Here is a 26,452-nt window from a genome sequence, read left to right on the forward strand (position 1 = left end):
TGACTTTCATTGAACCACTCAATAGTTGGTGTCCACAAAAAAACAGGTTTAGAAAGAAAAACTTCATGCAAAAATTGTTGCAAAAAGTTAAACAACTCAGTCACAGAAGTAGAAGCAACACTACATACTTTCAGATACACAATGTGGTACTCCGTGGAATCCACCAAAGGCAGCATTAGAATGAGGCCAACAACCGATTAGCCAAAAGCATACCACTAATGTAAAATTACCTTGAGAGCAAATGAGTGTCTATGTTTGCTTTTAATAAAGTTTGTCCCTGTTAATATTTTTTGATGGTTTAAAAGCAATGTCTATAATTGAACCTTAGGCCCTGCTTGTTGGACCAGACCTATGACAAATTGTCTGATACAAAAGTACTTGTCTCTAATGACAAAAAAAGACTACGGATGACAGTGCAAACAGCACCACATTTGCAAAAAAAAAAAAAACTTTTATAAAACATGATTTAAAAAATTCTGTACACAGATGATAGAAATAAATGGCACTATGTTTGGAGGAAAAAAGTACTGCACTCCAACACCATAAAGCATAGCGCATGGAGCATCACGGTCTGGGAATTGCTTGCTGCTTCAGGGCAGCTTACTAGCATAGAGAAAATAAAGAATTCAAAATTGTATCAAGAAATGTTTTCCTCTTAAAACAGTCTTACCCAAGTGACATTTTATCCAACAGAGTTTTTAGGCTATTTTGACATAAAATGTAAAGATCTATTTTATTTAACCAATGTGCCAATACTTTTCCATTCCCAGAATCCTCTGCTGATCTGTGCGGTTTATTGGTCAGCCTTGAGAGTAATGGCGTTGAGCTGCCTAGTAGAAAAACTGCTGCATGCAGGAATGTACAGATGAATACAATGACCACATTGTACAAAAGCAGCTTTGACAAAATGATAAATCATAGGAAAGTTTCACTGAAGTGTATGGAGGCAATGGAAGCCGGAATAATACTTAGTGCACTACATTTTTGGGAAAGAAAATCATACAACCTCCTGAAACCATGGAAAGTGACCCTGTACAGTAAACAGCTGTAGGACCGCCATTTTTTTCATCGAGATTAGAAGCTAAAATTACAGTAAATTAGCATTCCATTTTAAAGAGTCTTTGTGGAAAAACACTGTCACATGGGAAAAAAGTACAAATGCTGGATTTAATGGGAGAAGGCTAAAGTGCCACCTCATATGACATACGGAGATGCCCTGGAGCTATGACCCAAACTTTACACATGTTGTAAACATATCCATTATTTTGGAAGAGTCACAGAAATCACATGATCAGTGTACAAAATTAGACCTAAAGTGAACCCAAAGTCCATGCTACTAACAAAATAGCCGCCATTCTCCAATGTTTCTTTTTTTTTTTGCAAAATTGTATTTTTATTAAACTTTTATATTTTTTAAGCAAACAAATACAGAATTGTGGCATAATGTAAGTTATATAGATATTGAAAACACAGTAATTTCAGAGAGGAAAAACAATGGAATGTAAGGATGTGGAAACCTTGCAAAAAGACCTGAACAAATTAATGGGGTGGGCGACTACATGGCAAATGAGGTTCAATGTAGAAAAATGTAAAATAATGCATTTGGGTGGCAACAATATGAATGCAATCTATACACTGGGGGGAGAACCTCTAGGGGAATCTAGGATGGAAAAGGACCTGGGGGTCCAAATAGATGATAGGCTCAGCAATGGCATGCAATGCCAAGCTGCTGCTAATAAAGCAAACAGAATATTGGCATGCATTAAAAGGGGGATCAACTCCAGAGATAAAACGATAATTCTCCCGCTCTACAAGACTCTGGTCCGGCCGCACCTGGAGTATGCTGTCCAGTTCTGGGCACCAGTCCTCAGGAAGGATGTACTGGAAATGGAGCGAGTACAAAGAAGGGCAACAAAGCTAATAAAGGGTCTGGAGGATCTTGGTTATGAGGAAAGGTTGCGAGCGCTGAACTTATTCTCTCTGGAGAAGAGACGCTTGAGAGGGGATATGATTTCAATTTACAAATACTGTACTGGTGACCCCACAATAGGGATAAAACTTTTTCGCAGAAGAGAATTTAATAAGACTCGTGGCCACTCATTACAATTAGAAGAAAAGAGGTTTAACCTTAAACTACGTAGAGGGTTCTTTACTGTAAGAGCGGCAAGGATGTGGAATTCCCTTCCACAGGCGGTGGTCTCAGCGGGGAGCATTGATAGCTTCAAGAAACTATTAGATAATCACCTGAATGACCGCAACATACAGGGATATGTAATGTAATACTGACACATAATCACACACATAGGTTGGACTTGATGGACGTGTGTCTTTTTTCAACCTCACCTACTATGTAACTATGTAAGGTACAAACAAAGTCCATGAGTGCAGGGCACAGGAGTGTTCTGCACAGCAAGTCAAGAAAACACAGGATAAACAACTCATAAGTAGGTAATTTAGGCTTCAAAACCAGAGAACAATCATATAAGAGAAGAGACACAGGTTTCATGTAGGACATATGATACGAGGTAAAAGACTCAGAAAGGCACCTAATGACATACATAAAGATAAGGGAATGGTGGGATGCACCATGATCACATGTAGCACAATGCCAACATAATGTAAGATGTGGTAGTTGGCATAGGGGTCCCAAATACCGATCGATCCCAAGGTTCCCGCACTTTATCAAATTGGGGGATAGCATCATGTACTGAGGCTGTTAGATATTCCATCCTCCGAATTTCAGCCACTAGATGTAGAAATTTGGACCAAGGAGGAGGTGCGTTGGATAACCAGCATATAGGGATAAGCCTTTTGGCAGCCAACAAAATATAAGAAAGAAGCCTATTGGCTTTTTTGGTTATGCCAGAAAAAGGGAGACCCACCAGATAATTCAAGGGATCGAGCGGAATGGACACATCCATCACTTTCTGTATTAGGAGCCTCACCTCATGCCAAAAGGGTTAGTTCATTGAACATTGCCAAAAAATATGAAACAAAGAGCCTATATCTGTCCCGCAACGCCAACAACGCGGCGAGACTGAGGGATCACATTTATGAATTACATCAGGGGTTTTATACCAAAACATGAGGATCTTCATGGACATCTCCCTTTGGGTTACACATTTGGACGACTTGAAGGTAGAGGACCAAATCCTATCCCACACTTGTACCGAAATAGGTCTACCAATTAAATCGGACCATTTTTGAAAAATATTTATTGGGTTTTATAGCATACAAAAGTATAAAAACTTAGTGTAACAAAAGTTACAGAGTATTATTCGTTACAGTCTATAACATTCAGTGACTTCTCATAATAGTTGAAATACAAGCTTGTCATATCGGTTAGAGCAAGGGAGAAGTAACAGAAAACATAAAAAGAAAAAGAAAATTAGGGGAAAGGGAAGACGGGGGAGTTCATGTTTGCCATCTCATTAACACTATGGAGCGTAACTTTGCTTGACATATGAAATCTTAACATCTAAATACCTTCAGGAGTGGAGGCAGCGTTTGAATAAACGTGGGGGGTGGATGCCAAGGGGCACAATGGATTTGTGGATATCCTACGGTGGGTTGAAAGTAAAGGAATCTGGGGTGGGGGGTATTTTGAGTCGGCCAAGCGAGTTGGTAAGATCTTTTGTCAAGTACCATTTCGTGTAGCGAAATGGGTTCATTATCTCGATCAGTGCCTGCGAAGCGAATGTGGCTTCAATGTATTTCCTCCATCTTTTGAAAAAACGGGAAGTCGATCGGAGATTAAGGGTGATGGTGTCCAGTCTCTCTAGGTGGAAAAGTGATGCCAGGGCTTTTTTAAACATTGTTAGGGTAGGAGGAGTAGCTGATATCCAGTGAGACATAATAGTCCTGCGAGCCACTAGGAGACATAGGTGAGCCCAGTGTGGAATATTTTGTGAGATCGTCGTTGGCGATGAGGATGAAGGGGGTATGCTGAACAGGCATAATAGGCGGTCCTTAGTGCACTGAATTTTGTGGACCTCGTTGATGTAAGTGATCACCTTAGTCCAGTAAGCATCAATCTTGTTACAGTCCCAAAGCCTGTGTAGTAAAGTGGGGCGAGGTAAGTTACACCAGGAACATTGCGCTTGGGTGGGGTCTTTCTTGTTGAAACGGAAAGGGAAATAAGCTCTGTGAATGATCTTGAATTGTGTTTCCCTCCAAGATTCAGAAGCAGTAAGGTTGCAGACTGTCTTGTACCCCTCAAGGATTTTTTCTGGCAGAGATTCGTCATCTAATACGTGTGACCATTTTTGAAAGGGTTTGAGGGCATACTTCTGTGTTTGATGTTGTATGAGACAAGAGTAAATATTGAAGATGGAGTAGTTATTGCTTTTGATGAGAGTGTCAATGCAGGATGTTTCAAGTGGATTTGTACTAGGTCCCGAGCAGGATTTGAGATAGCTGACGAGTTGGTGATAGAAGAAGACATGAGTTGGTGGTAGGGAGTACTCCCTCATCAGGGTTTGAAATGGTTTGAATTTGCCCGGCTTGTTGAGATAAAGATGAAATAAAATATAAAGTGCACAATACTATATAAACAGAGAATGTGAATGATCAAACAAAGTGACATATCAATTGAAATAACAAATAAATACTGGAGGGTATAGCAAATGGTGAATAAATAAAGTCCAAAAGCGTGAATATCCAATGATATAAAAGTGCCCGAATAAATTAGTCCCAAAATTGGGTGATTTTCACATATTCTATCTTCCAAAGTGTGCCACCAAGAAACATGCTGTAGTGTCTTCCAGCCGCCCCCACAGGTGTATATGCTCACCTTCCTGTGTGTGACACAGCGATTAAACTATGCCAAACAAAGCCTTGGAGCCACTCCTGTGCTCATTAGGAACCAGCTGTGCAAACTTCCAATGTTCTCAAATGGAGATGGTTTATGCAAGAGAAAAAAACTCCATAGCGCAATATGTAGGTATAAAGCATTTAATAAAATAATTAGCTCCCCTGTCTGGGGTACTCACATATTGTGGGTGCGTGAGTGCACCAACCATATCAAGCATAAAACGGATAATCTCCCGGTGTGGCGTGCGGTGTAGCGTGTGTAACGAAAAGACTCCTTCTCTCTCTCTGCTGACAGCTCCGTCCAGGCCCCTCCCCTACGCGTGTTCGGCACCGGGACCACGTGCCTTCTTCAGGGGGTTCAGATCCCCCTGAAGAAGGCACGTGGTCCCGGTGCCGAACACGCGTAGGGGAGGGGCCTGGACGGAGCTGTCAGCAGAGAGAGAGAAGGAGTCTTTTCGTTACACACGCTACACCGCACGCCACACCGGGAGATTATCCGTTTTATGCTTGATATGGTTGGTGCACTCACGCACCCACAATATGTGAGTACCCCAGACAGGGGAGCTAATTATTTTATTAAATGCTTTATACCTACATATTGCACTATGGAGTTTTTTTCTCTTGCATAAACCATCTCCATTTGAGAACATTGGAAGTTTGCACAGCTGGTTCCTAATGAGCACAGGAGTGGCTCCAAGGCTTTGTTTGGCATAGTTTAATCGCTGTGTCACACACAGGAAGGTGAGCATATACACCTGTGGGGGCGGCTGGAAGACACTACAGCATGTTTCTTGGTGGCACACTTTGGAAGATAGAATATGTGAAAATCACCCAATTTTGGGACTAATTTATTCGGGCACTTTTATATCATTGGATATTCACGCTTTTGGACTTTATTTATTCACCATTTGCTATACCCTCCAGTATTTATTTGTTATTTCAATTGATATGTCACTTTGTTTGATCATTCACATTCTCTGTTTATATAGTATTGTGCACTTTATATTTTATTTCAACACTCAGGTTGCTTATGTTTATTAATACTGCACTTTGAGTGTAGTGATTTTTTTCTAGCGCAGACACATTATTTTTTAATTTTAATACTATACACGAATATGGAACGTGATTGAGTGTTTGCAGCTGGACTCCACTGTTCACTTATTACTCTATAGGCATTTGTCCGTAAGTGGCTCGCAAGGTTTTTAGCTATTATTTTGTTGAGATAAAGAGACGAGACATCTGTGAGGCCTTTAAGTTTCCGTGGCCAAAAGCTTTATGGATGATAGATGGAAGGAACATAGGGTTCCCTTGTATTTTGAGGTATTTGGAGATGCTGGATGGCACTTTGAGCAATTTTCTTACTTCTCTCCATGCAATGACCGTGTCCTTAATTAATACACTTGTTTTGAGGTGGGGGGGTAATGTATTGGGATTAGAATGAAGGATGGCCGAGAGGTCATATGGGTGTACCATAGCCTCCTCTAAGGATAGGTTAGAATATTTAGACCCACCAGTTAGCCAGTCTAAGCCCTGTCTAAGTAAACATGCCAGGTTGTAAAAACGCATATTGGGCAGTCCCGCCCCGCCCTCGCCCTTCGGGAGACATAATTTCTGTAGCGCTATGCGAGGTTTCTTGTGAGACCATATAAAGGCAGTTAGGGCCTTCTGGAGTTTTTGGATGTCTGAATGCTTAATTAGAAGAGGTATGGTCTGCATTGGGTAAAGTAAGCGTGCGAAAGACACCATTTTGAAAAGGTGGCATCTCCCAAAGAGCGAGAGAGGTAGGGTCCCCCAAGCCTCCAACTCCTTCACAATTTTGGTTATCAATGGGGGGTAATTTAAAGAGTACAGAGATGATGGTTCACGTCCTATTTTAATGCCCAGGTATGTAATATGTTGGTTGGCTATGGCCAGGGGGGATAGATGTTTCCATTTACTGGAGAGATGGGGGTGTAATGGTAGGATTTCGCTTTTATCGAAATTGATTCTGAATCCCGAGCAAAGTCTGAAGTCTGAAAAAAGTTGTTTGAGTCTGTCAAAGTCTGTTATGGGGTCGGTGGAGAACAATAGTATGTCGTCTGCAAATAGCGCCGAACGAAGAGTGTGGTTCTCCAGAGTGATGCCACTGATTCCATCAGCTGAATTTAGTATTCTGGACAGGGGTTCGATTGCTAGATTGAACAGGAGTGGAGACAGGGGGCAGCCCTGTCTCGTTCCTTTTGTTAATGGAATCGTGTCTGAGATAAAGTCAGGGGTGACAAGACGTGCGGTAGGGGATGCGTACATTTGTAAAAGAAATCGCAAAATCGGTCCTGAGAATCCAAATTGTGTCATCACTCTAAACAGTCAAGAGAAACTGATGTTGTCAAAGGCCTTTTCCGCGTCTAATGACATGATGGCAATGTCTTGGTTAGGGTGAGTTTTGGCGTATTCCAGAGCCATTAACACTTTGCGAATGTTTAGGGTGGCCGATCTGCCCGAAACAAAGCCAGATTGGGCTGGGTGTAATAATGATGGCAGTAGGGGAGCCAGTCGCGACGCAATTATTTTGGATAGGATTTTGACATCGACATTGATTAATGATATCGGTCGGTATGAGCCCGGTAATAGGGGATCTTTCCCTTTCTTAGAGATTAGTTTGATGTGGGCCTGTGTTCCCGTGGGAAGATAGGGCCCTCCGTCCCACATAGCTGCGTATACATGTTTTAAGGTGTCTGGGATAAATTCCCTGGTCATTTTATAGAATTCGGCGGTGTATCCGTCGGGTCCCGGGGCTTTGGCCGAGGCCATGTCTTTGATCGTAAATCGAATATCATCAACAGTAATGGGGGCATTAATCGTCTCTAATTGTGTGTGGTGAAGTTTGGGCAGACGTATTTTGTTGAGTAGTAAGTCAGTAGTAGGTAAGTCAGTTGGGTCAGCTTTGTATAAATTAGTGTAGTATTCCACGAGTAGGTTGCTAATTTCAGCTGGGGAGGTGACCAGAGAGCCTGTCTTAGCTCTAAGAGCAGAGATACGGGTAGGACGTCTGGGGCCTGAGCACATCTTGGCCAGGAGCCTACCAGCCTTGTTTCCAAATCTATGAAAATGTAGCTGAGAGTATGACGTTTCGGCCGCTTCATGCTGTTCTGCCCAGAGGTCAAAGGTGCTTTTGGCCTGTCTCCATTTTTCTATGTTCTCTGTGGTGCGGTTTAATGTGAGCTGTTCATGTGCCAAGCGTAGGGCTTCGCTTGACTCACTATATTGTTGCTTGGCTCTTTTTTTAAACTGTGTTGTGTATGAAATTATTTTACCCCGTAAGAAGGCCTTGCCTGCTTCCCAGAATAGGTTAGGGTTTGTAATGTGAGCTCCATTAGTGGAGATGTATTCCTCCCAGGCAGAGTATAATGTATGTTGAAAGTCCTCATTGTCCACTAAATAGGAGGGGAAGCGCCAAGTAGGGGAGGGAGAGGAGCAAGCTGTTTGGGTTAGATGAACCACGATTGGGCTGTGGTCTGAGATCACTGCGTCTTGTATGTCTGGTGCGCTGATTATGGAGCTTAGGGCCAGGGAGGCAAAAAAATAGTCTATACGTGAGAACGTATTGTGCGGGGGCGAAAAAAAAGTGTATTCCCGATCCATTGGGTGCATTAGGCGCCAGACATCCACAAAGTGCATGGAGGCGACGGCTTGTGACAGTAGGGTAGATGCAGATGATGAGGGGGTACGGGTGTGTGATCTATGTGTAGGGGAGCCTGTGCGATCAGCTAGGGAGGACATGACTGAATTAAAATCCCCACCCAATAGGTGTAGCGTCTCTGGTGTCGTTAGCACCCATCTCACTAAGTCTTGAAAGAAGGAGGTGTCAGGAGAATTGGGAGCATAGATGTTGGTAAGAGCTACAGGTTTGTCATCTATAGTCAGATGTAGGGTCAGTTTCCTTCCTTCTGAGTCAACCTTGACGTCTCTGACAGTGTGCTGTAAGTTCTTGTGCAGAAGGATTGCAACACCCGCTTTACGGCCTACTGCTGGTGAGCCATAAACGGAGCCCACCCACAATTTACGAAGACGCTGTAGGTCGTCTGCAGCCAGATGTGTCTCCTGAAGTAGAGCCACATCAGCCCGGAGACGACGCAAGTGTCTGAGGATAGACATACGTTTGTTTGGGGAGCGCAGCCCCTTAACATTCCACGAGACAAACTTTAGGTGACTCCCAAGTGCAGACTGTGACATAGTTGATAGTTAAAAGCATTTTGGTTGAGGGGTTTGTATAAGGACCCCTTTGTAGATGTGTTATCTACCTTTTGAGAGCCATCAAAGCGCCTCAGAGCCTCTGAAGACATATGAATTAAGCTGGCAAACATGAACTTAAACTTCTCTAAGCAACAACAAGTTATAAACATTAATAAGGCAGTATATCGTATAAGGAAATACATAATGTGAGTTGTGGACTTCTCTTTTTTCCACATGCGGTCTCACCTATCTAGTTAGCATAGCTCCCATTGATTGCCAGCTCCTCACTTAGGGGCAGGGTGGTAGCAACGGGGGGTGGGGATAGGGAAGGTAGGGGAGAGGAAATGGGGATAGGGGGGGGGGGGTACAGGATAGGAAGGGGGAGTAGTCTAGGGGGGGATCCCCTGAGGGGGTAGTGCAGGTTTAAATTAATCAATGGTGAGGTATGCTAAACACAGGGGAGGGCCCCCCTCTTAAAATTAGGCATAAACAAACCAGAAAATAGAAAATACAAAAAATTACAACATTGCAAGTGTCCCTGAAAAGGAAAGTTTCCCAGGTAGTGGGGGACTATCTCTGTTATTGAGTTACATGACCAAAAAGGTTGGGAGGGATAGTGCTCCACAGAGAACGTGTACGCCAGTTTATAGAGGCATCAATAGCATCCTCATCTTAAGAGTAAAAAATTTAAGAAAAAGAAAAGGTATAAGATGGGTTGATACTACCCGTTAGAAGATGGCGATGTGGAAAAGGTGGTGATGTGGGGTCCTTCGATGATTCCTTCAACGATTCCCAGAGCGGTCTTCCTGATTGGTGGAGCGGCTGCGCTTGTATGGAGGTTTGGTCGGGCTTCGGGGGTGTTTAGGGGGTCCATATGCATGCTGTGAAGATGAAGATTGAGATCCCTCTGTCGCGGCACTGTGTTCCATTTCGGAGCTTCTGTTGGTTAGGTAGGTTTCCGCCTCTTCAGGTGTGTGAAAGGTGAGTTGCTCCCCTTCAGATGTTTGAACGCGGAGGAGAGCTGGATAGGCTAGGGAGAATCGGGTTTGAGTGCGGTGCAGAGTGGAACATACCGAGGAGAATGCCTTACGTTGTTTCATTACCTCTATGGAATAGTCCGCGAAAAGCAACAGTTTCGCGCCATCTACCACCAGTGAGCGCGTGCGATGAAATTTTTGCATTATGGCGGTTTTGTCGGCGCAGTTTAAGTATTTTACTATCACATGCTGAGGTTTAGCGCGCGTGTCAGAATATTGACCCATACGGTGCGCTCGTTCAACAGTGCATGGTATGCGGAGGCCAAGTTGCTCTGGGATGGTTTTCGCACATATGTTTGTGAGGTGGGAGGCTGGGATCGACTCTGGCAAGCCAATGATGCGCAGGTTGTTCCTTCTTGAGCGATTTTCCAAATCGTCCAGCTTGTCCCATATGTCTCTATATGAAGCATTGATACGTGCAAGTGCTGCAGATGAGGCTGTGCAGTCATCTTCAATTATAGAAATCCTTTCCTCCACCTGAGTGATGCGCTGGGCCTGTGCCTGGAGCTCTATGTGCAGCTGTTCCAGCCCTCTGTGTACCGCTGCGTCCACAGTGGCTGTTAGTGATGGCCCCAGTAGTTGAACTACAGCCTGGGCAATGTTGGCAGGGGATGCGGGGTCAGTTTCTGTCATAGCAGGGGCGGGGGGAGGTTGTGGCTGCTGCTGAGGCCGCTCTGCTGTGTCCGGAGCGGCCGCCATCTTGGCTGTGTCAGCCGCTGTGTCTCCCGCCGGCGGAGCTGTGGAGGGGGGCGAGGACAGCGCCCGAGCGTAGGATCGCTCTACGAAGCGGTCCATATCTGCCTGAGATGGAGCAGAGGCAGTGGGGGTTTCCCCCGGTGCTGTGGCTGGCTTAAATGCCAGTTATGTGAGGAGCTGTGTGGGAGCTGGAGCTGCTCACCTCCTCCTCATGTGGCGCCGGAACCGGAAGTCTAATCGGACCATTTCAATGTTTCTACGATTCCCTATACCATCTCAAATTTCCTCAGTATACACAGTGGGATTCTGTGGCAGTCAAAGACATTAGGACCTATTTGACAGAAGCAGGTATACCTGCCTCTCAGACTTGGCTGTCGCGGATCTGGGATATCTCAAGAATAACTTTTTCTTTAAATGGGTGACATTGCAAATTAGACACCTGGGTGCTAATCTCCCAAGGCTCTTGGAGGACAATTTTAAATCCCCCCCTTCTCAAAAAAAAAAAAAAAGAAATGGAAATTCCTGCAGCTCAACGGTTATGTGTAGGACCCGGGTTACAAACAAGATCGGGTCTGTAGGTTTGTTGTTAAGTTGAATCTGTTTGTAAGTCAGAACAGGTAAATTTTTTTAAGTGCAGCTCCAGCCAAAAAAACTATTTTTAAGCTTTTTGGATAGCATAGAGAAGTGTTAACACTGGGGTTGTCCCGATACCACTTTTTTAACACCGAGTACAAGTACCGATTTTTTTTTTCAAGTACTCGCCAATACCGATTACCGATACTTTTTCTTAATGCCATGTGACAGTTTGACTGATGGGCACTGATAGATGACACTGACTGATGACACTGACTGATGGGCACTGATAGGTGGCACTGATAGCACTGATAGCACTTATGGGCACTGATAGGTGGCACTGATGGGCGGCACTGATGGCTGGCACTGTTAGGCACTGATGGAGGTCACTGATAGGCACTGATGGATGGCACTGATAGGTGGCACTGATAGGCGGAACTTATAGGTGGCACTGATGGATGTCACAGATAGGCACTGATGGCAATGATAGGCGGCACTTATGGGCACTGACAGGTGGCTGGCACTTATGGGCAGCCACTGAAATGCAGCAATAAATGAGGAAAGAATTTTGAAATGCTATGCTTCGACGCCCATCTTGGTATACCCTGCACTTGGCCACAGTAAACAGCAGCAGACATCTTGTTACACCCAGCCCGAGCTTACTGCGGCCAAGTGCAGGGTATACCAAGATGGGCGTCGCAGCATAGCATTTCAAAATTCTTTCCTCATTTATTGCTGCATTTCAGTGGCTGCCCATAAGTGCCAGCCACCTGTCAGTGCCCATAAGTGCCCGACGCGCATCTTGGTACTGCACTTGGCCACAGTAAACAGCAGCAAACATCTTGTTACACCCAGCCTGAGCTTACTGCGGCCAAGTGCAGTACCAAGATGCGCGTCGGGATGTCCAAGCTGATGGCGACCAAATGTGACGGCTCCGGTCACCGATCCTGATGCGGCTGCACCCTGCCAGCTTACCTAGATAGTTCCACTGCAGGTGAGGACTCGCTCTCCGCTCTGCTGACTCCGCCCGCCCACTCAGCCCGCTCCGCCTACTGACGCTGCCCGCCCTCTCCGCGCACTGACTCTGCCCACCGACCAGGTATCGGGTCAGGCATCGGGAGCATTTGTGCGAGTACAAGTACTCGCTCAAATACTCGGTATCAGACCAATACTAGTGTCAGTCCGGGACAACCTTAGCTAACACCCCTGTAACGTTTGTTTTGCTGTCTGTGCCCCAGTTCAGAAGATGACAACTGGATTTTGAAAATTGTGGGTTGTTGTGGAAATAAGGATTGGTGATAAACATCAGTGAAGACACCTTTTTTCCCATGATAACTCTTACAGGAGTGAATTTCTCTTCCTAGGGGTAGATGTCCTCTCACTTCCTGTCGTCTCCCTTCATTTTTAAGTAGGAGTCGTTTGTACCTAGGGGACCGCCTGTATAACAATGATAAAAAAACAATTCATACACTTGTATTATATTTTCTTGTAACAAACTCCTTTTTTCACTACATCAGAAGTTGGGTCTAATTTATAACCTGCAGGCTGACTTCTGCAAGTGGATTTGTGGACTTTCAGCCTGTCTAGATTCACTGACCATTCACCCAAAATCTGATCAAGAGCTGAGAGTGAATGCAAATGAGGCTTAACATTCTTATTTGAATTGCATGTGAGGTGTGAGAAAAGCTTGCAGAAACCAGTGGGAGAGAATGTGAGGAACTCCCATAGGAATTTATTGGTAAAACTTTGATCTTATCAATAATTCACCCTCTACAAGTAGTAGCCCATGTACAGAACAGGGTCATTGTAACATAAAAAGTAAGATTGCTGCTGAGAAATGGTTTTCCATTGAAGAATGGGAAATACAGATGTATGGTGACAGAGATTGAGCCACAGGGCAGTACTCCAACATGATAACGACCCCAAACACACCTCCAAGATGACCACTGCCTTGCTAAAGAAGCTGAGGGTAAAGGTGATGGACTGGCCAAGCATGTCTCCAGACCTAAACCCTATTGAGCATCTGTGGGGCATCCTCAAACAGAAGGTGGAGGAGCACAAGGTCTCTAACATCCACCAGCTCTGTGATGTCATCATGGAGGAGTGGAAGAGGACTCCAGTGGCAACCTGTGAAGCTCTGGTGAACTCCATGCCCAAAAGGGCTAAGGCAGTGCTGGAAAATAATGGTGGTCAAACAAAATATTGACACTTTGGGCCCAATTTGGACATTTTCTCTTAGAGGTGTACTCACTTTTTTGTTGCCAGCGGTTTAGACATTAATGGCTGTGTGTTGAATTAATTTGAGGGGACAGCAAATTTACATTGTTATACAAGCTGTACACTCACTACTTTACATTGTAGCAAAGTGTCATTTCTTCAGTGTTGTCACATGAAAAGATAGAATAAAATATTTACAAAAATGTGAGGGGTGTACTCACTTTTGTGACTGTATGTGATCCAGCCTGCTCGCGCTGGCCGCCAACAGTAAATGTACTGTGGGCAATCAGTAAGTTGTTAAAAGGGAAATTGTGAAAAGTGTTCTTGCCTCTACAACTGGAGTGGGCGGAGTAACTGCGTGGAGTGGCTTCAGTAACTGTTGTGTGGTTGGAGTGGCTGGAGTTACTGTGAAAAGTGTTAAAAAGCTTAATATTTTTAAAAGTATAAATAGTAAAAAAGTTGACGAAGTCCCATCATTATCTGAAAGAGCTGAACATTTTTTTCAAAAATTTTTTTTTTTTTTCAAAAATTATGAATTTTTTTTTAAAAAAAATTTTTTTCAAAAATAATTTTTTTTTTTTCAAAAATTATTTTTTTTTCAAAAATAATTTTTTTTTTTTCAAAAATGATTTTTTTTTCAAAAATAATTTTTTTTTTTCAAAAATAATTTTTTTTTTTCAAAAATGAATTTTTTTTTCAAAAATGTATTTTTTTTTTTTCAAAAATGAATTTTTTTTTTTCAAAAATGATTTTTTTTTTTCAAAAATGAATTTTTTCTTTTTTTTCAAAAATGATTTTTTTTTCTCAAAAATATTTTTGTTTGTTTTCAAAAATGATTTTTTTTTTTCAAAAATAATTTTTTTTTTTTCAAAAATTATTTTTTTTTTCAAAAATAATTTTTTTTTTCAAAATTTTCAAAAATTATTTTTTTTTTCAAAAATAATTTTTTTTTTTTCAAAAATAATTTTTTTTTTTTCAAAAATGAATTTTTTTTTCAAAAATGTATTTTTTTTTTTTTTTTCAAAAATGAATTTTTTTTTTCAAAAATGATTTTTTTTTTCAAAAATGAATTTTTTCTTTTTTTTTCAAAAATGATTTTTTTTTTCTCAAAAATATTTTTGTTTGTTTTCAAAAATAATTTTTTTTTTCAAAAATGAATTTTTTTTTCAAAAATGAATTTTTTTTTCAAAAATGTATTTTTTTTTTTTTTTTTCAAAAATGAATTTTTTTTTTTCAAAAATGATTTTTTTTTTCAAAAATGAATTTTTTTTTCAAAAATGAATTTTTTCTTTTTTTTCAAAAATGATTTTTTTTTTCTCAAAAATATTTTTGTTTGTTTTCAAAAATGATTTTTTTTTTTCAAAAATGATTTTTTTTTCAAAAATGAATTTTTTTTTCTCAAAAATATTTTTGTTTGTTTTCAAAAATGAATTTTTTTTCAAAAATGATTTTTTTTTTTTTCAAAAATGATTTTTTTTTTTTCTCAAAAATAATTTTTTTTTTTTCATGGGGCGGTCATAATGTTTCAGCTGATCATGGGGTTGTCAGCTTTTGTCACCTCCCGCTCTAGTTTTGAACATTTCGCCATTCATTCCTATGGGACTAATTTCACCGCAAAAACAACGATATTTTGTGAACCATTCAGTGAAACGTTCCACAAAGTAATAGCACACCAATTAAATGACATTGATTCCGGATTCACACTGGTATATTTCAGCTTTTCACAAAGTTAACAAGGTAATAGCACACCAATTAAATGACATTGAACATTTCGCCATTCATTCCTAAGGGACTAATTTTGCCACAAAAAAACGACGATATTTCGTGAACCATTCGGCGAAACGTTCCACAAAGTAATAGCACACCATTCGGGAACAATCCGCACGTTTCGGTATATTACTTGTCTATGTAGTGTAAAAACTGTGGGAGGAGTTAGGGTGGTAAATTTGGCTATAATAAAGAATAATAATATATATGTGAGATAACAGTAAGTGGTCTTGCTATGTATGAACACTTAATAAATAATAAATCGGTAGTTTTAAAGTTATAATAAGAGCAATATTAACTATTTTATGTGGATGAACTGATTATCTTTATTTCATTTAATTTAGCCCAGGCATATTTCCCTCACATGAAGGCACACCTTCAGTCACTGATCCTACACAAATAATTTTTTTTTTTTCAAAAATGAATTTTTTTTTCAAAAATGTATTTTTTTTTTTTTTTTTCAAAAATGAATTTTTTTTTTTCAAAAATGATTTTTTTTTCAAAAATGATTTTTTTTTTCAAAAATGAATTTTTTCTTTTTTTTTCAAAAATGATTTTTTTTTCTCAAAAATATTTTTGTTTGTTTTCAAAAATGATTTTTTTTTTTCAAAAATAATTTTTTTTTTTCAAAAATAATTTTTTTTTTTTCAAAAATTATTTTTTTTTCAAAAATAATTTTTTTTTTTCAAAAATGATTTTTTTTTTCAAAAATAATTTTTTTTTTTCAAAAATAATTTTTTTTTTCAAAAATGAATTTTTTTTTCAAAAATGTATTTTTTTTTTTTCAAAAATGAATTTTTTTTTCAAAAATGTATTTTTTTTTTTCAAAAATGAATTTTTTTTTCAAAAATGAATTTTTTCTTTTTTTTTCAAAAATGATTTTTTTTTTCTCAAAAATATTTTTGTTTGTTTTCAAAAATGATTTTTTTTTTCAAAAATGATTTTTTTTTCAAAAATGATTTTTTTTTTCAAAAATAATTTTTTTTTTTCAAAAATTATTTTTTTTTTCAAAAATGAATTTTTTTTTCAAAAATGTTTTTTTTTTTCAAAAATGAATTTTTTTTTTCAAAAATGATTTTTTTTTTCAAAAATGAATTTTTTCTTTTTTTTTCAAAAATGATTTTTTTTTTTCTCAAAAATATTTTTTTTTCTCAAAAATTATTTTTTTTTTCAAAAATTATTTTTTTTTTCAAAAATTATTTTTTTTTTTCAAAAATGAATTTTTTTTTCAAAAATGATTTTTTTTTTTTTCAAAAATGAATTTTTTTTCAAAAATGATTTTTTTTTTTCAAAAATGATTTTTTTTTTCTCAAAAATATTTTTTTTTTCTCAAAAATATTTTTTTTTTTTTCAAAAATGTTTTTTTTTTTCAAAAATGATTTTTTTTTTCAAAAATGAATTTTTTCTTTTTTTTTCAAAAATGAATTTTTTCTTTTTTTTTCAAAAATGATTTTTTTTTTCTCAAAAATATTTTTTTTTTTCTCAAAAATGATTTTTTTTTTCAAAAGTTATTTTTTTTTTCAAAAATTATTTTTTTTTTCTCAAAAATGATTTTTTTTTTCTCAAAAATATATATTTTTTTTTCAAAAATGATTTTTTTTTTTTCTCAAAAATAATTTTTTTTTTTTCATGGGGCGATCATAATGTTTTGGCTGATCATGGGGTTGTCAGCTTTTGTCACCTCCCACTCTAGTTTTGAACATTTCGCCATTCATTCCCATGGGACTAATTTCACCGCAAAAACAACGATATTTTGTGAACCATTCAGTGAAACGTTCCACAAAGTAATAGCACACCAATTAAATGACATTGTGGCCAGATTCACACTGGTATATTTCAGCTTTTCACAAAGTTAACAAGGTAATAGCACACCAATTAAATGACATTGAACATTTCGCCATTCATTCCTAAGGGACTAATTTTGCCGCAAAAAAACGACGATATTTCGTGAACCATTCGGTGAAACGTTCCACAAAGTAATAGCACACCAATCGGGAACAATCCGCACGTTTCGGTATATTACTTGTCTATGTAGTGTAAAAACTGTGGGAGGAGTTAGGGTGGTAAATTTGGCTATAATAATAATAATATATATGTGAGATAACAGTAAGTGGTCTTGCTATGCATGAACACTTAATAAATAATAAATCGGTAGTTTTAAAGTTATAATAAGAGCAATATTAACTAGAAAAGGTACAATTTCTGGTGAAATTGTGAAAAGTGTTCTTGCCTCTACAACTGGAGTGGGCGGAGTAACTGGGTGGAGTGGCTTGAGTAACTGTTGTGTGGTTGGAGTGGCTGGAGTAACTGTGAAAAGTGTTAAAAAGCTTAATATTTTAAAAAGTATAAATAGTAGTAAAAAAAGCTGAAGTCTCATCATTAGCTGAAAGAGCTGAACATTTTTTTCAAAAATTATGATTTTTTTTTCAAAAATTATGATTTTTTTTTTCAAAAATTATAAATTTTTTTTTCAAAAAAGATTTTTTTTTTCAAAAATAATTTTTTTTTTCAAAAATGATTTTATTTTTATTTTTTTCAAAAATTATTTTTTTTTTTCAAAAATTATTTTTTTTTTTCAAAAATTATTTTTTTTTTTTTCAAAAATTTTTTTTTTTTTTTTTCAAAAATTTTTTTTTTTTTTCAAAAATATTTTTTTTTTTTACATGGGGCGGTCATAATGTTTTGGCTGATCATGGGGTGGTCATAATGTTTTGGCTGATCATGGGGTTGTCAGCTTTTGTCACCTCCCACTCTAGTTTTGAACATTTCGCCATTCATTCCTATGGGACCAATTTTGCCGCAAAAACGTCATTTCGTGGACCATTCGGCGAAACATTCCACAAAGTAATAACACACCAATCGGGAACAATCCGCTCGTTTCGGTATATTACTTGTCTCTGTAGTGTAAAAACTGTGGGAGGAGTCTACAAGCATTATCAAGTCTAGCAGATGAAGTCACATGCATTTGGAGTGTCTCAGCATCTTGTGTTTACAACCACTGTTTCCTAGCAACGCTCATGCCCTGTTTATGCTTCCCAAATACTGCTTCATCAAAACTGCCCCATCAGAATTACCCCATCAAAACTGCCCCATCATATTCCTCTATTATAAATCAGTACATGGTGTGTCTGTCCCCTCCCCCAGGCTCTGTAATCAGAGCTGAGATGCTCCAGCCACCTCCCCCCTGTGTATAACAGAAGCTTTGGTAACCATGGCAACAAAACAAACACTAACAGTACACTCTGATTAATGGCTAAAATTTCCTGAAATGACCTCTAAACAAATGGCCGTATTTTAAAAACTATACATCCTACAGCGAAGATCTTTATATTGTGAGAATCACAAGACCCAGACCTAGATTTTGATGTATAGTATGTCTCTGAAATATTAAAAATGGAGGCACAGTCGCAGTTTAGAAATTGCCCTTCAAATTTGAAGGGGCTAGAGTGTAGTTTCAATGAATGTCAATGGACGGCGTGAGTTACAAACAAATGGTCATATTGTGAAAACTATCAGGACTATGGCTTAGCCGTGGACATGTTTACTGGCAGCAGGGATAGCTGAATGTTTTGATATAAGATTTGTGTAGGTGGGCTTGAAAATGAGGGAGTGGCGGCAGTTTAGAAATCATGTTCTGATTTTCCAGCTTTTGTCATCTCCCACTCTAGTTTCCCCATTCATTCCTATGGGACCAATTTCGCCGCAAAAACGACGATATTTCGTGAACCATTCGGCGAAACGTTCCACAAAGTAATAGCACACCATTCGGGAACAATCCGCACGTTTCGGTATATTACTTGTCTATGTAGTGTAAAAACTGTGGGAGGAGTTAGGGTGGTAAATTTGGCTATAATAATAAGAATAATATATATGTGAGATAACAGTAAGTGGTCTTGCTATGCAAGAACACTTAACTATTTTATGTGGATGAACTGATTATCTTTATTTCATTTAATTTAGCCCAGGCATATTTCCCTCACATGAAGGCACACCTTCAGTCACTAATCTTACGTAAGTCATTTTATTTTATTTTTATTTTATTATATTTATTACAGGTATTTTTATAGCTCCGACAATGTACACCTTACTTTACATATATTGTACATCAGGTCCCTACCGTACATGCATACAAACATATACTAGGTCCAATTTAGAAGCCAATTAACCTACCAGCGTATCTTTGGAGTGTGGGAGAAAACTTTAGTACCCAGAGGAAACCCATGTGAGCACAGGGAAAACCTGCAAACTTTTTAAAGTTCAGCAAAGCTGCTTAGAACCGTAGTAAATAATTTATCACAGCAGTCAGTATTTTTACTTTTTATGCAAAGCAATTTTTAGTATTTTAACTTTTTAAAAAAGAACGATGGTATGGCCAACTAGGAGGTACCAGAACTAAATATACCCCGCATAACCTTGCCTTTGATAAAGGAGTACAAATAATAAAGTCAAGAAACACAACTTCAAAAGAAATGTAAAGAAAAATTTGAGGCATGGTATATTTTTACGTACTTACATTGATCCAGCTTGGACCTGTAACTATGTATATACTATACCTGGCCGATGCTCCAGGAAGCTAGAGATCAGTAGCAGCAGCGGTCTCTCTCTAGGGGCCAGTGATGTCACCACCTCTCCTCTCCACCTCATCCAATCAGGGAATGCTTTACATTTTTACGTTTATTCAGAAAATGCGAAGCATTCTCTCAATGGAACCCATGCCAAGTGGCAGACCTCCTGTATTCACAATGCATCAGGCCAGCCGCTCAGCATGGGACCAGGAAACAAGTGACGATTACTGGAGTATCAGTGTCTACTTCAGTGGTTTTCAGCTTCCAGGGGCATTGGGAAGCTATGGTATATACATGTTATTGTTGGTCCAAGCTGGACCAATGTACAGTAACTGGGTGAGAGTATACCATGCCTGGAATTCTTCTTTAACCACTGGCAACCAGACACAGTACGTATATGGTATATGGTATATGCAGGCAAAATCATGCACATGTACATCATTTTGCCTGCTCTGGTTTAGGGGCGTGTTGTGTTTCCTATGTTGTGATTGGCCCACAGCTATCACATGGTACCTGGGCCAATCACAATCACCCCCCTCCCCAGAGTAGTACAGTGTTATTATGGTGACACTGAACTACTCTGATGAAAGTATGTAAAAAAAAATAGAAAAAATAATTAAAAAAAAAGTTTTGTTCTTCCTTAACTACTTGCCAACTACCCCATAGCAGATTTATTGCTTCAGAGCGGCAGCACTGCACAGGATAATTTACAGTATCTCACAAAAGTGAGTACACCCTTGACATTTTTGTAAATATTTTATTCTATCTTTTCATGTGACAACACTGAAGAAATGACACTTTGCTACAATGTAAAGTAGTGAGTGTACAGCTTGTATAACAGTGTAAATTTGCTGTCCCCTCAAAATACCCCAACACACAGCCATTAATGTCTAAACCGCTGGCAACAACAGTGAGTACACCCCAAAGTAAAAATTTCCAAATTGGGACCAAAGTGTCAATATTTTGTGTGGCCACCATTATTTTCCAGCACTGCCTTAACCCTCTTGGGCATGGAGTTCACCAGAGCTTCACAGGTTGCCACTGGAGTCCTCTTCCACTCCTCCATGAGGAAATCACGGAGCTGGTGGATGATAGAGACCTTGCGCTCCTCCACCTTCCGTTTGAGGATGCCCCACAGATGCTCAATAGGGTTTAGGTCTGGAGACATTCTTGGGCAGTCCATCACCTTTATCCTCAGCTTCTTTAGCAAGGCAGTGGTCCTCTTGGAGGGGGTCATTATCATGTTGGAATACTGCCCTGCGGCCCAGTCTCAGAAGGGAGGGGATCATGCTCTGCTTCCAGTAAACCAAGTCCTTAGTCTGCTTGTCTTCAGCAAACTGTTTGCGGACTTTCTTGTGCATCAGCTTTACATCATGGGATGACAGCCATGCAGACCAATTTAATGCAGTGAGTGGCGTATAGTCTGAGCACTGACAGGCTGACCCCCCACCCCTTCAACCTCTGCAGCAATGCTGGCAGCACTCATACGTCTATTTCCCAAAGACAACCTCTGGATATGATGCTGAGCATGCGCACTCAACTTCTTGGTCGACCATGGCTAGGCCTGTTCTGAGTGGAACCTGTCCTGTTAAACCGCTGTATGGTCTTGGCCACCATGCTGCAGCTCAGTTTTAGGGCCTCAGGTAATCTTCTTATAGCCTAGGCCATCTTTATGTAGAGCAACAATTCTTTTTTTCAGCTCCTCAGAGAGTGCTTTGCCATGAGGTGCTGAACTTCCAGCGACCAGTGTGAGAGAGTGAGAGCGATAACACCAAATTTAACACACCTGCTCCCCATTCACACCTGAGACCTTGTAACACTAACGAGTCACAGGACACCGGGGAGGGAAAATGGCAAATTGGGCCCAATTTGGACATTTTCGCTTAGGGGTGTACTTACTTTTGTTGTTATACAAGCTGTACACTCACTACTTTACATTGTAGCAAAGTGTCGTTTCTTCAGTGTTGTCACATGAAAAGATAGAATAAAATATTTACAAAAATGTGAGGGTGTACTAACTTTTGTGAGATACTGTATATATACACGTAATCCTGCGCTTCCGGGTATTGGGCGCGATTGCACGAAAGACTTCCTTCTGGGACCACAGCCATGCAGACCAATTTGATGCAGTGTGCGGCATATGGTCTGAGCACTGACAGGTTGACCCCCCCCCACCCCACCCCTTCAACCTCTGCAGCAATGCTGGCAGCACTCATACGCCTACTTCCCAAAGACAACCTCTGGATATGATGCTGAGCATGTGCACTCAATTTCTTTGAGTTGCAAACCGTTGTATGGTCTTGGCCATCGTGCTGCAGCTCAGTTTCAGGGTCTTGGCAATCTTCTTATAGCCTAGGTCATCTTTATGTAGAGCAGCAATTCTTTTTTTCAGATCCTCAGATAGTTCTTTGCCATGAGGTGCCATGTTGAACTTCCAGTGACCAGTATGAGAGAGTGAGAGCGATAACCCCAAATTTAACACACCTGCTCCCCATTTACACCTGGGATCTTGTAACACTAACGAGTCACATGACACCGGGGAGGCAAAATGGCAAATTGGGCCCAATTTGGACATTTTCACTTAGGGGTGTACTCACTTTTGTTGCCAGCGGTTTAAACATTAAGGTCCCTTTCACACTGGGGCAGTGGATGCGTCGGCGGTAAAGCGCTGCTATTTTTAGCGGCGCTTTACCGTCAATTTTGCAGCGCTATTCAGCTGCTAGTGGGGCGCTTTTACCCCCCCCCCCGCTAGCAGCCGAGAAAGGGTTAAGACCACCGCAAAGTGCTGCTGCAGCAGCGCTATGCCGGCGGTATAGCCGCGCTGCCCCATTGATTTCAATGGGCAGGGATGGTGAAGGAGCGGAGTATACACCGCTCCTTCACCGTTCCAAAGATGCTGCTTGCAGGAGTTTTTTTAACGTCCTGCAAGCGCACCGCTCCAGTGTGAAAGCACTCGGGCTTTCACACTGGAGAGACAGGAGCGGCTCTTTACAGGCGCTATTTTTAGTGTGAAAGGGGCCCAAGAGCTGGGTGTTGAGTTATTTTGAGGGGACAATAAATTTACACTGTTATACAAGCTGTACACTCACTACTTTACATTGTAGCAAAGTGTCATTTCTCCAGTGTTGTCACAGGAAAAGATATAATAAAATATTTACAAAAATATGAGGGGTGTACTCACTTTTGTGATTTACTGTATATACCATGGTTTGTATCAAACCAATCAATATACACTTTATTAGGATTTTTTTTTTTACCCAAGACATGTAGCAGAATCCATTTTGGCCTAAATTTATGACGAAAATTTGATTTTAGTGGCTATGTTTCAGTCTTTTTTCATTTTTATATCGCCAAAAAAAAAAAAAAAAAAACCCAGTGGTGCTCAAATATCCCCAAAAGAAAACTCTGTGTGTGAAAAAAAAAATGATACAAATTTTATTTGCTTACTGTGTTGTATGACCACGCAATTGGCAATTAACCACTTGTCGACCGTCTCTCCCTGCTATATGGTGGCAGAGTGGCACCGCTGCGTGAATCGCCATACCCGTACGGCGGCTCCTTTAAGAGCCATAGCAGGCACCCGCTGCACAGCGGGGGAACCTGATGCGCGTGGCTGGCAGGCGCGATGACCGCCGGCCACCCGCAATCGTGGACATGAGAGCCAGGACAGGGATTTGTGTGTGTAAACGTCCTACTAAGTAGGAACAGCGATCTGGCTCCTCCTCTAGTCAGTTTCATCCCCCCACAATTAGAAATACACTCCCAGGGAACACATTTAACCCCTTGATTGCCCCCTGGTGTTAACCCCTTCCCTGCCAGTGACATTTATACAGTAATCAGTGCATTTTTATAGCACTGGTCGCTGTATTAATGTCAGTGGTCCCAAAAAAGAATCAAAAGTGTCCGATCTGATCGCCGCAATGGTGCAGTCCCGCTAAAAATCACAGATCGCCGGCATTACTAGTAGAAAAAAAAATTATAAAAATGCCATAATTCTATTCCCTATTTTGTAGACACTATAACTTTTGCGCAAACCAATCATATTGTCGCTCTTTTTTTTATTTATAGTGTAAAAAATAAAATTAGGGTTTTTTTTACTTTTTTGGGGGGGATATTTATTATAGCAAAAAGTAAAAAAATGTTTTTTTTTGTTTTTTTTTCAAAATTGTCGCTCTTTTTTTATTTATAATGCAAAAAATAAAATTCGTTTTTTTTTACCTTTTTGGGGGGGATATTTATTATAGCAAAAAGTAAAAAAAGTTGTTGTTTTTTTTTTCAAAATTGTCGCTCTTTTTTTATTTATAGTGCAAAAAATTAAATTTTTTTTTTTTACTTTTTAGGGGGGGATATTTATTATAGCAAAAAGTAAAAAAATGTGTTTTTTTATTCAAAATTGTCGCTCTTTTTTAATTTATAGTGCAAAAAATAAAATTTTTTTTTTTACTTTTTTGGGGGGGGATATTTATTATAGAAAAAAGTAAAAAAAAATTTTGTTGTTTTTTTTTTTTTTCAAAATTGTCGCTCTTTTTTTGGTTATAGTGCAAAAAATAAAAACTGCAGAGATGAGCAAATACCACCACCGGTACAACGTCAAACGACCGCGCAATTGTCAGTTAACGCGACGCGGTGCCGTATCGCAAAAAATGGCCTGGTTATTTAAGAGGGCAAAGCCTTCCGGGGCTGAAGTGGTTAAAGTAGCACAGTGCTGAATAGCAAAAAATGCCCTGGTCATGGGGGGGGGGGGGGGGGGTGGTAAAACCTTCCGGAGCTCAAGTGGTTATGCCTTCTGTCCTTAATGTCCTCTCACTCTAGTTTCACATCTTGAAGTGCAGAACTGGTCAATCAGAGCTAAGGCAGGCAAGCACAGGCTGAAGGAAAGAAAATTCCTTGATTACCCCATCAACCCCCATCCTTTACTACTGTATTCTGAAAGCTTGAGAATACACCGTCAGAATGAAATGATCACTGACGGCGGCTACTGTAGCCGCCGGCAGTGATCGAATAAAAAAAAAAACTGACAGGCTGGTTGTACAAAAATTTCCGCTGAACTGGCCAAATTTTGATGGGTCTATGGCCAGCTTATCCAGCACACCCTTGTGTCTGTTTTCCTCCCTGATGACTCATCAGACTAGCCCAGGCTGGAGGAGAAGATGTTATCTAGAATTCATTTACAGAGATTTCTTTCCAATGCTGCTGTTCTATTTCAAACATTCTCAGCCAGGTGCATTTTTTTAATGTGCCACTAAACTTGACTTTTGCATAAACCACCTCCCGCACTCCGAGCATGAAAAAGGCTTTTTTCCCTGGTGGGGGTTCTTTGATGCTTTGCCAGATCAGCTTCCACATGCATCAATTTATTTCTGTTATGTCAAGCCATTTGAAACACATTATGAAACTGGTTAAAAAAATAAAATCTGCACATGTTCAGATCATGATGTTGATCTTCAGCAGTTTACTTTTATTCACATAGATCTACAGTTCCCTTACGTGCTGACTGCCCAACCCCATCTCCAGCTACTTCCACTCCCACAGCCCCCCTGCCCACTCTGTAAAGGGGCTGAAAACCTGTATGGGCAGCAACATTAAGCCCTCATGCACACAGGCTGCTAAAATAACGTTATGAAAACGCCAGTATTTTAGCAGTGACTTTTTTCAGCTTTTTTCAGCGTTTTTGTAATAGCGTTTTTGAGCGTTTTTGAGCGTTTTTCCGCGTTAGCGTTTTTGAGCGTTTTCTTTTTTTTTCAAATTTTTTTTTTTTTTTTTTCAATGGATCAAAAACGCTAAAAAACGTTGGTGAATGACGTTTTTGAGCGTTTTTGCGCGTTTTTCAGCGTTAGAGCGTTTTTACAGCTGAAAAACGTCTCTCAGAACCCACTGGTCCTGGGTTTTTTTTACAGCTTAAAAACGCCTATGCCACTTGCAGCTCAAAAACGCCTAGGTGGGCATGAAGCCATAGACTAACATAAACAGGCCTTTTTAAGCTGCAAAAAAAGCTCAAAAAAGCAGCCGTAAAAACGTCCGTGTGCATGAGGACTAATTTTTATTATTTTTCACACATTTCTGGTTATGACAGTACAGTAATATGATTTTGTCTTTATTGGACATGTTTTTGGTTTTGTCTGTATGGCACGAGCTCTGTCTTTGTGAATACATTCCTAGTCTGGTTGTGTTCCTGTGGATAAGTTTACTCATAAATGATCTTTTTTTGGTTTTTTTTTTTGTATTTTTTTTATGTGTTTATTTGCGCTGTTATTAGTTACTAGTTTTTGGCTGGTGAAGAGAAAAAAACTGGGAGGAAAAAAAAAAAAAAAGAGTAAAGCAGGCCATAGATGGATCAAATCTAAGCCGGTTCAGCAGGGGCCGGCCAAAATTCGATCTATCTATGGCCAAGCTGATTATACCCAAGTCAATCCATTAATCGACTTGGGTACAACCAGCATGTCGGATTTTTAACCGCTTAAAGCGGTTGTATAGTCAAATTTTTAACTTTTACCTACAGGTAAGCCTATAATAAGGCTTACCTGTAGGTAAAAAAAATATCCAAAGACATGCTGGAAGGTTAATTGGATTCTG

Source organism: Aquarana catesbeiana, linkage group LG12 (genome assembly GCF_042186555.1).
Source record: "Aquarana catesbeiana isolate 2022-GZ linkage group LG12, ASM4218655v1, whole genome shotgun sequence".
Classification (NCBI taxonomy): domain Eukaryota; kingdom Metazoa; phylum Chordata; class Amphibia; order Anura; family Ranidae; genus Aquarana; species Aquarana catesbeiana.